Source organism: Hemicordylus capensis, chromosome 1 (genome assembly GCF_027244095.1).
Source record: "Hemicordylus capensis ecotype Gifberg chromosome 1, rHemCap1.1.pri, whole genome shotgun sequence".
Classification (NCBI taxonomy): Eukaryota; Metazoa; Chordata; class Lepidosauria; order Squamata; family Cordylidae; genus Hemicordylus; species Hemicordylus capensis.
In genome coordinates, this window is record NC_069657.1 from 53092824 (window position 1) to 53105315 (window position 12492).

At 40.1% G+C, this 12492-nt stretch overlaps 1 protein-coding gene across 6 annotated transcripts in view; it reads left to right on the forward strand.

The window, feature by feature from the left end:
• The window catches only part of SLC25A21 (solute carrier family 25 member 21), a 467052-nt gene that overhangs the window by 320564 nt on the left and 133996 nt on the right, over window positions 1–12492 (forward strand). The window lies entirely within an intron of this gene.

A 12492-nucleotide genomic window follows, 5' to 3' on the forward strand; every position in this document is an offset into this window, starting at 1 on the left:
TGTCGACTCCTGGTGACCACAGAGCCATGTGGTTTTCTGTGGTAGAATACAGGAGGGGTTTACCATTGCCATCTCCCACACAGTATGAGATGATGCCTTTCAGCATCTTCCTATATCGCTGCTGCCCGATATAGGTGTTTCCCATAGTCAGGAAAACACATCAGTGGGAATTCAAACCAGCAACCTCTTGCTCCCTAGGCAAGTTACTCCCCCACTGCACCATTAGGTGGCTTATATAGTCTACTATACCACTCCAATATTCTATTGCATGTATAGATCAATCCTAACTGAATAGCTTATGGCCAAAACATCAGCCTCCTTTTCTGTATCATTTTATACAGGTGAAACTCGGAAAATTAGAATATCGTGCAAAAGTCCATTAATTTCAGTAATGCAAATTAAAAGGTGAAACTGATATATGAGACAGACGCATTACATGCAAAGCAAGATAAGTCAAGCCTTAATTTGTTATAATTGTGATGATCATGGTGTACAGCTCATGAAAACCCCAAACCCACAATCTCAGAAAATTAGAATATTACATGGAACCAATAAGACAAGGATTGAAGAATAGAACAATATCGGACCTCTGAAAAGTATACAGTGTACTGTGCTTGATTGGCCAGCAAACTCGCCTGACCTGACCCCATAGAGAATCTATGGGGCATTGCCAAGAGAAGGATGAGAGACATGAGACCGAACAATGCAGAATTGCTGAAGGCCGCTAATGAAGCATCCTGGTCTTCCATAATACCTCATCAGTGCCACAGGCTGATAGCATCCATGCCACGCCGCATTGAGGCAGTAATTGCTGCAAAAGGGGCCCAAACCAAGTACTGAATACATATGCATGCTTATACTTTTCAGAGGTCCGATATTGTTCTATTCTTCAATCCTTGTCTTCTTGGTTCCATGTAATATTCTAATTTTCTGAGATTGTGGATTTGGGGTTTTCATGAGCTGTACGCCATGATCATCACAATTATAACAAATTAAGGCTTGACTTATCTCGCTTTGCATGTAATGCGTCTGTCTCATATATCAGTTTCACCTTTTAATTTGCATTACTGAAATTAATGGACTTTTGCACGATATTCTAATTTTCCAAGTTTCACCTGTACATTCTGTCCATACTGAACATCACCTGTTCTTCATCTGAGTGGAGGAGAACTGGTCTTGTGGTAGCAAGCATGACTTGTCCCCTTAGCTAAGCAGCATCTGCGAAGGTTGCATATGAAAGGGAGACTAGAAGTGTGAGCACTGTAAGATATTCCCCTTAAGGGATAGAGCCACTCTGGGAAGAACATCTAGGTTCCATGTTCCCTCCTTGGCATCTCCAAGATAGGGCTGAGAGAGGTTCCTGCCTGCAGCCTTGGAGAAGCCGCTGCCAGTCTGTGTAGACAATATTGAGCTAGATAGACCAATGGTCTGACTCAGTTTATGGCAGCTTCCTATGTTCCTCTGAGTCAAATGGATTTTCTACTTTTCTTCTGAAACCAAAAAGCCAACCTCCTTTTTCATATAATTTTAAACTCCATCTGCATCATATAGATTTCTTCTGTGTCAAACTGAATTTTGGACACCATCTGTATTTTCCACCATCTGCAAGATTTTGCCCAACTCAATGCTCACCTGCTTTTTTAGATCATCAATGAAACTTTTACGACATTTTTGCTCCATTACCTTTCGTTTTCAGCTACATCATCTACATCATTAAAGTACAAATTGCCAAATTAATTCATCTCTCATGTCTGAATAATATACAGTGTGTTTTTCCTTCTACTTTTCTTGTTGCCCATTAAAAAGGCAGAAACATTTTGGCATTTCTCTGGCTATTACTGTTGTACTTTGTGTAACACCATTGGACAATGTGGGATTTTTAACCTTCCCAAAGGCTAAAAAAAAAAAAAAAGTATGCAAGCTTTCTTACTGGAGTGTAAATCTGTTGAAGGGCTTTTGCTGCTCTGCCAACTTGGCAATGATTTTCTGTAATAAAAGAGGTTACCCTAGACAGAGATCTCAAATGTGCCAGAACTATTTTTATAAGAACTATAGAAGTCCAATGTAAGCATATTCAAAAGAGGTGTGGACTTCCGCTTGTAATTGCCCAATTTTATTTTATTACATCACAGCAAATTTGTCTCTTAGAGCTGCTTGGAAAATAGTCACGTTAAAAGACTGCTTAGAAAATGATGGTCAACCTAGAGCCAAAATTATGTCCTTTAGAACTCCATTTATTTCAATAAATACCTCCTACTGAAACCTATGGGACTTTAAAGTTCCCTGCTCTGAAAATATCATGCCTACCAGTTGTTTTATGTCTTGGACTAAAAAAATAAACCTTGTAAAAAACAGCTTTAATTATGGGTGCTGAGAAAACTGTTGCAAAGTACTTATGCAGTAGTACTTTTATATATGTAGTACTTACCGTAGGTAAAAATTATGTAATTTCCATAGGCTCTGACCATATGTAGGGACTCCAATGAAAATATGGCTATTATTTTTGAAGGCCTGACATACAAGAGAATAGGATAGTCTCTGTGTGTGCATTGGGTCATATCATAGAGATATGTATAATATGCATCTAGATTACAAGCACATATAATGGAGATCAATGAAGCTGTAATATGATAGAATTAAGAATGGAATGTGATGCCAAAGCAAAGATTATGTTGAATACATTTGCCAATTTTATATTCATCTGGGTAGTAGGTCATTCAATACCAGGGTGGATTAATATAAATCAAGGCAATTCAAATCATTGATCTAAATCACCAAGATAAAACCTCAGTTTATATCTTAACTTTAGAGCCTTTGGCAGTGAAAATTTGGCAAGAACAAAGAATTCATGGAATTACGATGGGAAATCAGGAACATAAAATAAAATTTTATGAGGATGACATGCTTTTTAATATTACTCAGTTAAGAGACTCTCTTGATACAATAATGGAATACATTGACCAATACAGCATAGTTTCTGGTTATAAGGTTAATAGAAATAAAACCCAGTCCAAACAGATACAGAACTGGAATATATGCAAGATAAAACTGGGTTCCTGATGATTATGAAATCAATCAAATATTTGGGAATTAACTTGACAAAGAATAATAAGGACTTATTTAAAAACAATTATTTACAGGTTTGGAAATCGATCTCAGTTGATTTAGACAGGTGGAAAAAACTATTTCTTGGCTGGGAAGGAGAGTATCGGTTAAAATGAACATACTACTAAAGATGAATTTTTTGTTTCAAATGATCCCAGTCAGGGTAGAAGACAAAACACTATATATATGGCAGAGGCAATTGAACTCTTTTATTTGTGCTTATAAAAAACCCAGAATCAAATTTAAAATCATGCAAGACCTAGAAGAAAGAGGAGGGTTAGCCATTCTCAACTTGAAACTTTATTACCATGCAAGCTGTTTGACTTGGATTTCTGATTGGATTAAAAAGCCATATGGACTCTTATGGATATGGAGGGGTCAGATCTTTCAGAAGGATTACGTAAGCTTTTATGGATTAATACTAAAAGAAACAATCCAGAATACAACTACATACAATCCAAAATAGTTTATTGCATGTTTGGGATAAATACCAAAAATGAATAAGCCCAGCACAATCACCTTTGGCATCAATTTTAAAGATCTTTTTCCGTGAAGAAGAACTATCCAGCAAATACAAATGACTACTGATAAGGCTAAGCCAAAATCTATTTAATCCCTTACATTGGAATGGCACCAAGAACCTCCGTGGTTTCAGTATTTACAAATCAGTTCCTCTGTGCAGAAAGAAATTCAAAGACAGAGTGAAAAACTCAAAAAGTTAATGGAATTTGAAGAATTAATAAATAAAAACGCTGATCATTTGTTGGGGGCAAAATATAAGTTATTGCTGCAGTATGACACAGAAGTTGAACAGATTAAAAGGTGAATTATTATGTGGATGCAGAACAAAAACAGAACCAGTGTGGTGTAGTGGTTAGAGTGCTGGACTAGGACCTGGGAGACCCAAGTTCAAATCCCCATTCAGCCATGATGCTAGCTGAGTGACTCTGGGCCAGTCACTTCTCTCTCAGCCTAACCTACTTCACAGGGTTGTTGTGAGGAAAAACTTAAGTATGTAGTACATCACTCTGGGCTCCTTGGAGGAAGAGTGGGATATAAAATGTAAATAATAATAATAACAAAAACAATTGACATTTATGAATGGGAATACCAATGGAAGAAGAATATTAAATTCACAGCAAGTCATAATTTGAGAGAAAACTGGTACAATTTTTTATTTTTATTTTTATTTTTTTTTGCTGGTACACCACCCTTATGATTATTAAGCTGAGAGTTTGGAGCTACTCCTCCCCACCCTTCGGTTGCTGGATGGACCAACTGAGCCCAGCATAGACCTGCTGCCTAATTGGGATCCTCCCTTCCCTGAGTGCCAATGCTTCACCACCTGCAGGCACTGAGTGCTCACATCAGCCCTACCCAGGGTCCTTTGTGAGAGGAAGGACTTGGGGGGCTATTTAAGAGAAGGGCTGTGGCAGGCGGCAGTGGCACGGCCAGCCTGCAGGCAGCCACCGAAGCCGGCTGCCAAAGGGGGCTAGCCTTTGGTGCCGGCCTTCAGTGTAGGGCTGAGGGTTGGGCTATTCAGTTTGACTGTTTGAGGAGTTGTAGCAGTAAGTGTGCCAGCTTTCTCACTGAGATTGGGTATTGTGTTTGGGTCTGCCTGGAGATGGGGAGACAGGGGGCTCCTTCAATGAATGTAGGACAGCTATTCCTGTGGTGGTGGGGAATAGAAGAAGTAACGTTGGCAGGTCTGTAGGCCGTTCCAGGGGAAGGGTAGTGAGAAATTTAATAGCTGTCTCCCCTTCCGGCTGTCCTGCCAGCTCTTTTACCTCAGGGAGCATTGCCAACAACCCACATAGCCTCACCTTGCTCCTCTGCAATACCAGGTCGGTTCAAAATAAGCCAGAGCTCATCCGAGATTTGATTATGGATGATGGGGCTGACCTGATGTGCATCACTGAGACTTGGTTGGGGGAAGCTAGTGGTCCAGTTTGGTCCCAGCTTCTCCCGCCAGGATATTCTGTAGAGGAACAGGTGAGGGGACGTGGGTGGGGATGTGGAGTGGCTGTGGTCTGTAAGGATGACATCTCCCTTACCAGGGTCCCTGTTAGGGTATCGGACCATATTGAATGTGTGTACTTAAGTTTGGGGACCAGGGATAGATTGGGACTTTTGTTGGTGTACCGATCGCCCTGCTGCCCAACTGAGTCCCTTACTGAGCTTACGGACTTGGTCGCGGGACTTGCGTTGGAGTCTCACAGACTTTTGGTGGGACTTTTTGGTACTTCAAGACTTCAGACTTTTTGGTACTTCAATGTTCATTTTGGGATCAATCTGTCCGGGGCAGCTCAGGAGTTCATAGCAGCCATGACAACTATGAGCCTATCCCAAGTGGTCTCTGGACCGACGCACACTGCAGGTCACACACTTGATTTGGTCTTTTACTCTGATCAGGGTGGTGTTCTGTGGCTGTCCATTGTCATGGACAGACCACCATCTGGTTAAGGTTGGACTTACAACTGCTTCCCACCTATGCAGGGGTGAGGGGCCTATTAGAATGGTCCGCCTGAAGAAGTTATCAGATCCAGCAGGATTACAAGAAGCCTTGGAAGGATTTAATGTTGGTTTTGCTGGTGATCCTGTTGATGCTCTGGCTGAGAATGGGAACAACTTGCTCACCAGACACGATTGCTCCTAAGTGTTCCCTCCGACCCGCCTCAAAATTGGTCTCTTGGTATACGGAAGATCTACGGGGGCTGAATTGGGAAGGTAGGCGACTGGAGCGTAAGTGGAGAAAGACTCGACTCGAAGCCATCAGATTACGACATAGAGCACATTTAAAGATCTACGCTCAGGCAATATGTGCAGCAAAGAAGCACTTCTTTTCTGCCCATATTGTTTCTGCGAGTTCACGTCTGGCGGAGTTGTTCAGGGTTATGAGTGGGCTAGTATCTGCCCCCACTCCTTTGAACCAGAATTTGGAAGCATCAGTCACCCACTGTGATGTGTTTCAAGAGTTTTTTGCAGACAAAATCTCTCGGATTCGGGCCGACCTAGATGGAGACTCCACCATTAATTTGATGTCTGAACTGGAGATGTCCAATAATTCCTCTTATACAATTCAACTAGATCAATTTCAGTTTGTGACTCCTGAGGATGTGGACAAGCTGATTGATTGTTCTCTTGACCCTTGTCCAACATGGCTTATTCTGTCTAGCAGGAAGTCTGTTGTAGGTGACCTGGTAGAAATCATAAACGCTTCTCTGAGGGAGGGCAGGATGCCTCCTTGTTTTTATTAGACCTCTTCAATTCAAGAGGCAATTATTAGATCTCTTCTAAAGAAGCCTGCATTAGATCCCTCAGAGTTGAGCAATTATGGGCCTGTCTCTAACCTCCCGTGGCCTGGGCAAGGTAATTGGGAGGGTGGTGGCCTCTCAACTCCAGATGGTCTTGGAGGAAACATTATCTAGACCCATTTCAAACTGGTTTTTGAGTGGGCTATGGGGTGGAGACTGCCTTGGTCAGCCTGATGGATGATCTCCAATTGGCAATTGACAGAGGAAGTGTGACTCTGTTGGTCCTTTTGGACCTCTTGGCGGCTTTCGATACTATCGACCATGGTATCCTTCTGGAGCGTCTGAGGGGGTTCAGGGTGGGAGGCACTGTTTTACAGTGGTTCCGCTCCTACCTCTCAGACAGGTTGCAGATGGTGTCGATTGGAGATTGTTGCTCTTCAAAATCTGAGCTTAAGTATGGTGTCCCTCAAGGCTCCATACTCTCTCCAATGCTTTTTAACATCTACATGAAACCGCAGGGAGAGATCATCAGGGGATTTGGAGCTGAGTGTTAGCAGTATGCTGAGGACACCCAGATCTATTTCTCCATGTCAGCCTCTTCAGGAGTTGGCATATCCTCCCTAAATGCCTGCCTGGAAGCAGTAATGGGCTGGATGAGGGAGAATAAACTGAAGCTGAATCCAGATAAGATGGAGGTACTTATTGTGCAAGGTCAGAACTCCAGAGACTATTTTGAGCTCCCTGTTCTAGATGGGGGTCACACTTCCTCAAAAGGAACAGGTTTGCAGTCTGGGCGTACTCCTGGATCTACACCTCTCCTTGGTTTCTCAGATTGAGGCCGTGGCCAGGGGTCCTTTCTATCACCTTCAGCTGCTTTGCCAGCTGTGTCCGTTTCTTGAGATCAGTGACCTCAAAACAGTGGTACATTTGTTGGTAACCTCCAGACTTGACTTCTGTAATGCGCTCTATGTGGGGCTGCCTTAGTAGGTATTCCGGAAACTTCAGTTGGTTCAGAATGCAGCAGCCAGGTTGGTCTCTGGGTCATCTCGTAGAAATCACATTACTCCTTTGATGATGGAGTTACACTGGCTGCCGATAGGTTTCCGGGCAAAATACAAAGTGCTGGTTATAAAGCCTAAACAGCCTAGGTCCTGGGTACTTAAGAGAGCTTCTTCTTCGCTACAAACTCCACCGCCCATTGAGGTCATCTGAGGAGGTCTGTCTCCAGTTGCCGCCAATTCGTTTGGCGGTCACACAGAGACGGGCCTTCTCGGCTGCTTTCTCAAGATTGTGGAATGCGCTCCCTGCTGAGTTCCGATCCTCCCCATCTCTGGCTATTTTTAAGAAACATTTGCAAACTTTTTTTTTTAACCCAAGCCTTCTCAGGTTTTTAATTAAAAAATACTGTTTGTTAGTTTTATGGTTTTAAAATTATTGTATTGTTTTAACTTTTATATGTTAACTGTTTTAACTTTTTAGGTGTTTTAGTTGTTGTTAGCCCCCCAGAGACATAAGTTTGGTGGGGTATAAATTTAATAATATAAACAAATAATAAGATGTATAATAATTACCCAAGATGGAAATGTAAACAACAAGAGGGGACTGTTTACCATATGTGGTGGACTTTTAGTAAAGGCCAACAGTTTTGGAAGAAAATTCATTTTACGATACAACAAATTTTAAATATTAATATTAGGCATGTGCCTGAAATGTTTCGGAGGCCATTATGAAGGCCTCCGAAATGTTTCGGCACTGGGGGCGGTTTCGGCATTTTGGCGCCGGCGGGGGTAGCGCTTTAAGGGCGGGGGAGGGTGTACTCACCCCTCCCGCCGCATTTCCCCTGCCAGTGCACTGTTTTTTTAAAGCCCCTCGGAGCGGCAGCGTTCTTCCCTGCCGCCCCGTTTGCCCCGTTGGCCGGAAGTGGCCGGAAGTGGTGAGTGCACGTGCGCCTGTTGTGTGCGTGCGCGCCTTCTGCCGTGTGTGCACACGCACACGACGGCGCACATGCACTTGTGACTTCCGGCCACTTCCGGCCGACGGGGCAAATGGGGCGGCAGGGAGGAACGTTGCCGCCCCGAGGGGCTTTAAAAAACCAGCGCGCCGGCGGGGGAAATGCAGCGGGAGGGGTGAGTACACCCTCCCCCACCCTTTATGCGCTACCCCCGCCGGCGCCGAAGATTTCTGTGCACATCCCTAATTAATATCCCTTATTTACCAGAACTTTTTCTTTTAAATGTGACCAAACCTAGTATACCTACTAAGTATACAGAGCTATCTTTATATATGATCACTGCGGTTAGGATCCTTTACGCTGCTAACTGGCGCTCTCCGATAACTCCAATTTTGGATGACTGGTTATTATAATTATGGGATTATGCTTCGATAGCTAAAGTCACAGCCTATTTGAAATCTGCTTCTGTTGAGTTGTTTGTATCAGTTTGGGAACCTTTTATAAGTTTTAATACTTGGCAAGGCTATCATCCACATCCAAGATTTGGTTTTGCTTAACAAGGATGATTGGTGTTATTTAAATTTTTTGTCCTTCTGTAGCTATGATATTACCAAGGTATGAAGGTGGAAATAACTTTTCTTTTTTAATGTTTCTATTTTCTTGGGCCATGAATGCCTACATTGTTCTATCTGTATCTTTGTAACTTGATTGTTCAAGAGTTGTATCTAAACAATCATGTGCTTTTTTTCCTTCTTTCTCTTTCCTCTTTATAAAATAAAAAAAAAATTATTTACCCAAAAAACTTCGGTTTAAATCATTGATTTAAATCAAGTTTCCCGATGATGCTTCTTCACATATTTCTTAAAACATGTTGAAACTCTTATCACTAAAACGTGTTTAATTTACTACTCCATCCATTCATCCATCCATCCATCCATCAAACCATCTTTATTATTACAGTCACTGACCAGTAGCTTACTATTTAATAGAGTATTTACAACATCTAGAAGGGTATATTTCATGTTATTTATTAGATAATTTGATTTTTACTAATTTAGGAAATATCATATAATACCTAGTTTTTAATGAAATGGTTGTCTTTACTCATTATCCATGTTAAGCTGCTCTGCTTCTCTTTGTAGCACTGCTTACACTTGGCACATTTTCTTTTTTACCTAGGGAAGGCATTCCTTTAAACTATTCCCAGATAGGGTGTCATACATACAGAGACTATAACGGGTTTTTTTCGGTGGCAAAATGTGAGACAATACAGGAAGCTCTGCACTAAAAAAAAAAGCCTTCCTCCCTCTCCCCTCCCCAATGTTTTTCCTACTCCCCACCACAAGACAACCTATGTCTCTGCACAGCTTAAATGCATAAACCAAAAGTCCAGAAATTTCTAAATGCAAGAGCTGGTAGTTGCTTGGCACTGCTAGCAAGAAGAAAACCATTTTCACGAGAAGAAAAGGAAATAGATGCCCATGTTTGATTATTAGGTCACTCAATGAGTGTTAGTCATTAATTCATTTTAGGAAGCTAAAATTGTTGGTGTAGTATATTTGTGATTATATTTAATTTTAATCATGTTATTATTTCCATAAGAATTGGAAATCTAGATTTTTTTTTAAAGGAAATCCAATTTAAATACAAAATATAATTTAAATTTTAAATTTTTGAATTAAATTTTAAAACTTTGATTATTTTATTTTATTATCATCAATTTTTATCCACCTGTTGTAATACTGGATGAATTCAGTATGGTGTTTCCCAACCAGCAGCATCATATTATATGCTCTGGGGGATGAGAAAATGCACATCATGGTGGTGTCAGGATACAGAGCAAGTTGCAACCTGTGTTGGTATGCAAAAACAACATGGTGCTTTTACTGTTTATTTACAGAAAAATCTCTATAGCAACTTTCCACAAATTATAAATAATGAAGAATAATACAGGTGGCCCGTGTTATCTGCAGACTCCATACCCACAGTTTCATTATCCATGGGTAGAAAAATAGGCAACATCCACCTATCTGCAGTTTTGAGTTGCTGAAAATGACCCGGAAATGACTTCCGAATTCATTTCCGGCTGCCTTTTTCCAGCAGAGAGCCATTTTGTGGCTCATATATATGGCAAATATTTGACCATTTGTGGGGCTTGGGGAGGCATTGCTGGAGACCTAGAGAATAAGGTACTGTCCTTTTCTTCTCTTATTTCTGCCCACCTTGTTTTTTGGTTCCCCCATTTTTTTGTTAAGAACCTAACCCCTATGCTAAAATTATTATAAATGGGGAACTATCAAATAATTGCAGAACACAAAAAGGAACCAGACAAGGTTGCCCACTTTCCCCATTACTTTTTATATTAGTTTTGGAAGTCCTTTGTAGAAATATTAGAGAAGATGATCAAATACAAGGCTTGAAAATAGGGAAGCAGGAGTGTAAACTTAGAGCCTTTGCGGATGATGTGGTGTTTTTTCTTGAAAATCCATTAGAAAAGATCGGAAGGCTCTTGGAAAAAATAGAACAATTCAGCCAATTGTCTGGGTTTTACTGTATATAAATAAGACTAAAATGAAGGTGTTGACAAAGAATATGGACCAGAAATCTAAGGATAGAAATAAGCAAATTGAAAGTGGAGAAGAAAATTAAATATTTGGGTGTCTGGATGACAAATAAAAATTCTTTGTTGTTTTCAAATAATTATGTCAAATATGGACTACAGTAAAAACTGATTTGCAAAGATGGACTAGAATGAACTTATCTTTAATGGGAAGAATTTCAGTTGTCAAAATGAATGTTTTACCTAAAATGTTGTGGGTTTTTTTCCAGACTATTCCTATAATTAATACATTAATCTGTTTTAAGTTTTAAGCAATGGCAAAAGGACATAACTAAATTTGTTTGGCAAGGGAAAAGACCAAGAATTAAATCTAAAAATTTAACAGATGCTAAAGAAAGAGGTGGTCTTACCCTGCCGGATTTAAGGTTGTATTTTGATGCTGTTTGTTTGACGTGGTTAAAGGAATGGATAACATTAAGAAATCCCAGAATACTTGATTTGGAAGGATTTGATAGAAGGTTTGGATGGCATTCTTATTTGTGGTACAATAAAACTAAAGTGCATAAAGATTTTCTTAATCACTTTGTAAGAAGGAGTCTAATGCGAGTGTGGGTAAAATATAAAACATGGCTGGAACCTAACACTCCATTATGGGTATCCCCGATTGAAACTTTGGCACATACAGAGATAAATATGCAGTCTGAATGGGGTACCTATAGAGATTTGTTATGTTTTCATGATAAGGGCTGTAAATTAAAAAATCTAGCTGAAGTCCAAAATTTGGTTAGCAACTGGTTTCAGTACCAACAGCTAAACGAAATTTACAAGAAGAATCTTAAAGCTGGATTTGAGGATCAGATGTCGAGATTTGAGAAGGAGCTGTGTGAAAGTGATGAAAAATTAGTCTCTAAGATGTATAAGTTGTTGCTTTTGGAGGAGATAAGAGACGAAGTGGTTAAAACAACTATGATAAAATGGGCTCAAGATGTGGGTCATAATATAGAGATAGCAGCTTGGGAAAAATTATGGAAAACTGATTTAAAGTTCACTGCCTGTTATAATTTAAAAGAAAATTGTTATAAGATGATGTACAGGTGGTATCTGACACCGAAAAAATTAGCATTAATGTATAAAAATGTTTCAAATAAATGTTGGAAATGTGGACAATGTGAAGGAACTTTCTTTCATATGTGGTGGTCATGCGAGAAGGCAAAGGCCTTTTGGGATATGATATATAATGAGTTGAAGAAAATTTTTTAAATGATATTTCCTAAGAGACCAAAATCCTTCTTGCTGGGAATAACTCAAGGAAACTTAACTTTTTTAATGTATGCAACCACAGCGGCTAGAATAGTATACGCACAGAAATGGATAAAATAAAATAAAATGCCTTCAAAAGAAGACTGGTTGATAAAAATTTTGGAATATGCGGAGATGGCAAAACTTACAACACTTATAAGGGATGAAAACTTGGAATGTTTCAAAGAAGATTGGAAACCTTTCTTGCTTTACTTAAAGAACTATTTTTCTACCATGGACCTTTCAGCAGGGTTTGAAATTTAGTAATTACAGCAGGTTGGGTAGGGTAAAATCGAATTGTAAGATGGAGTATATAAGTTTTG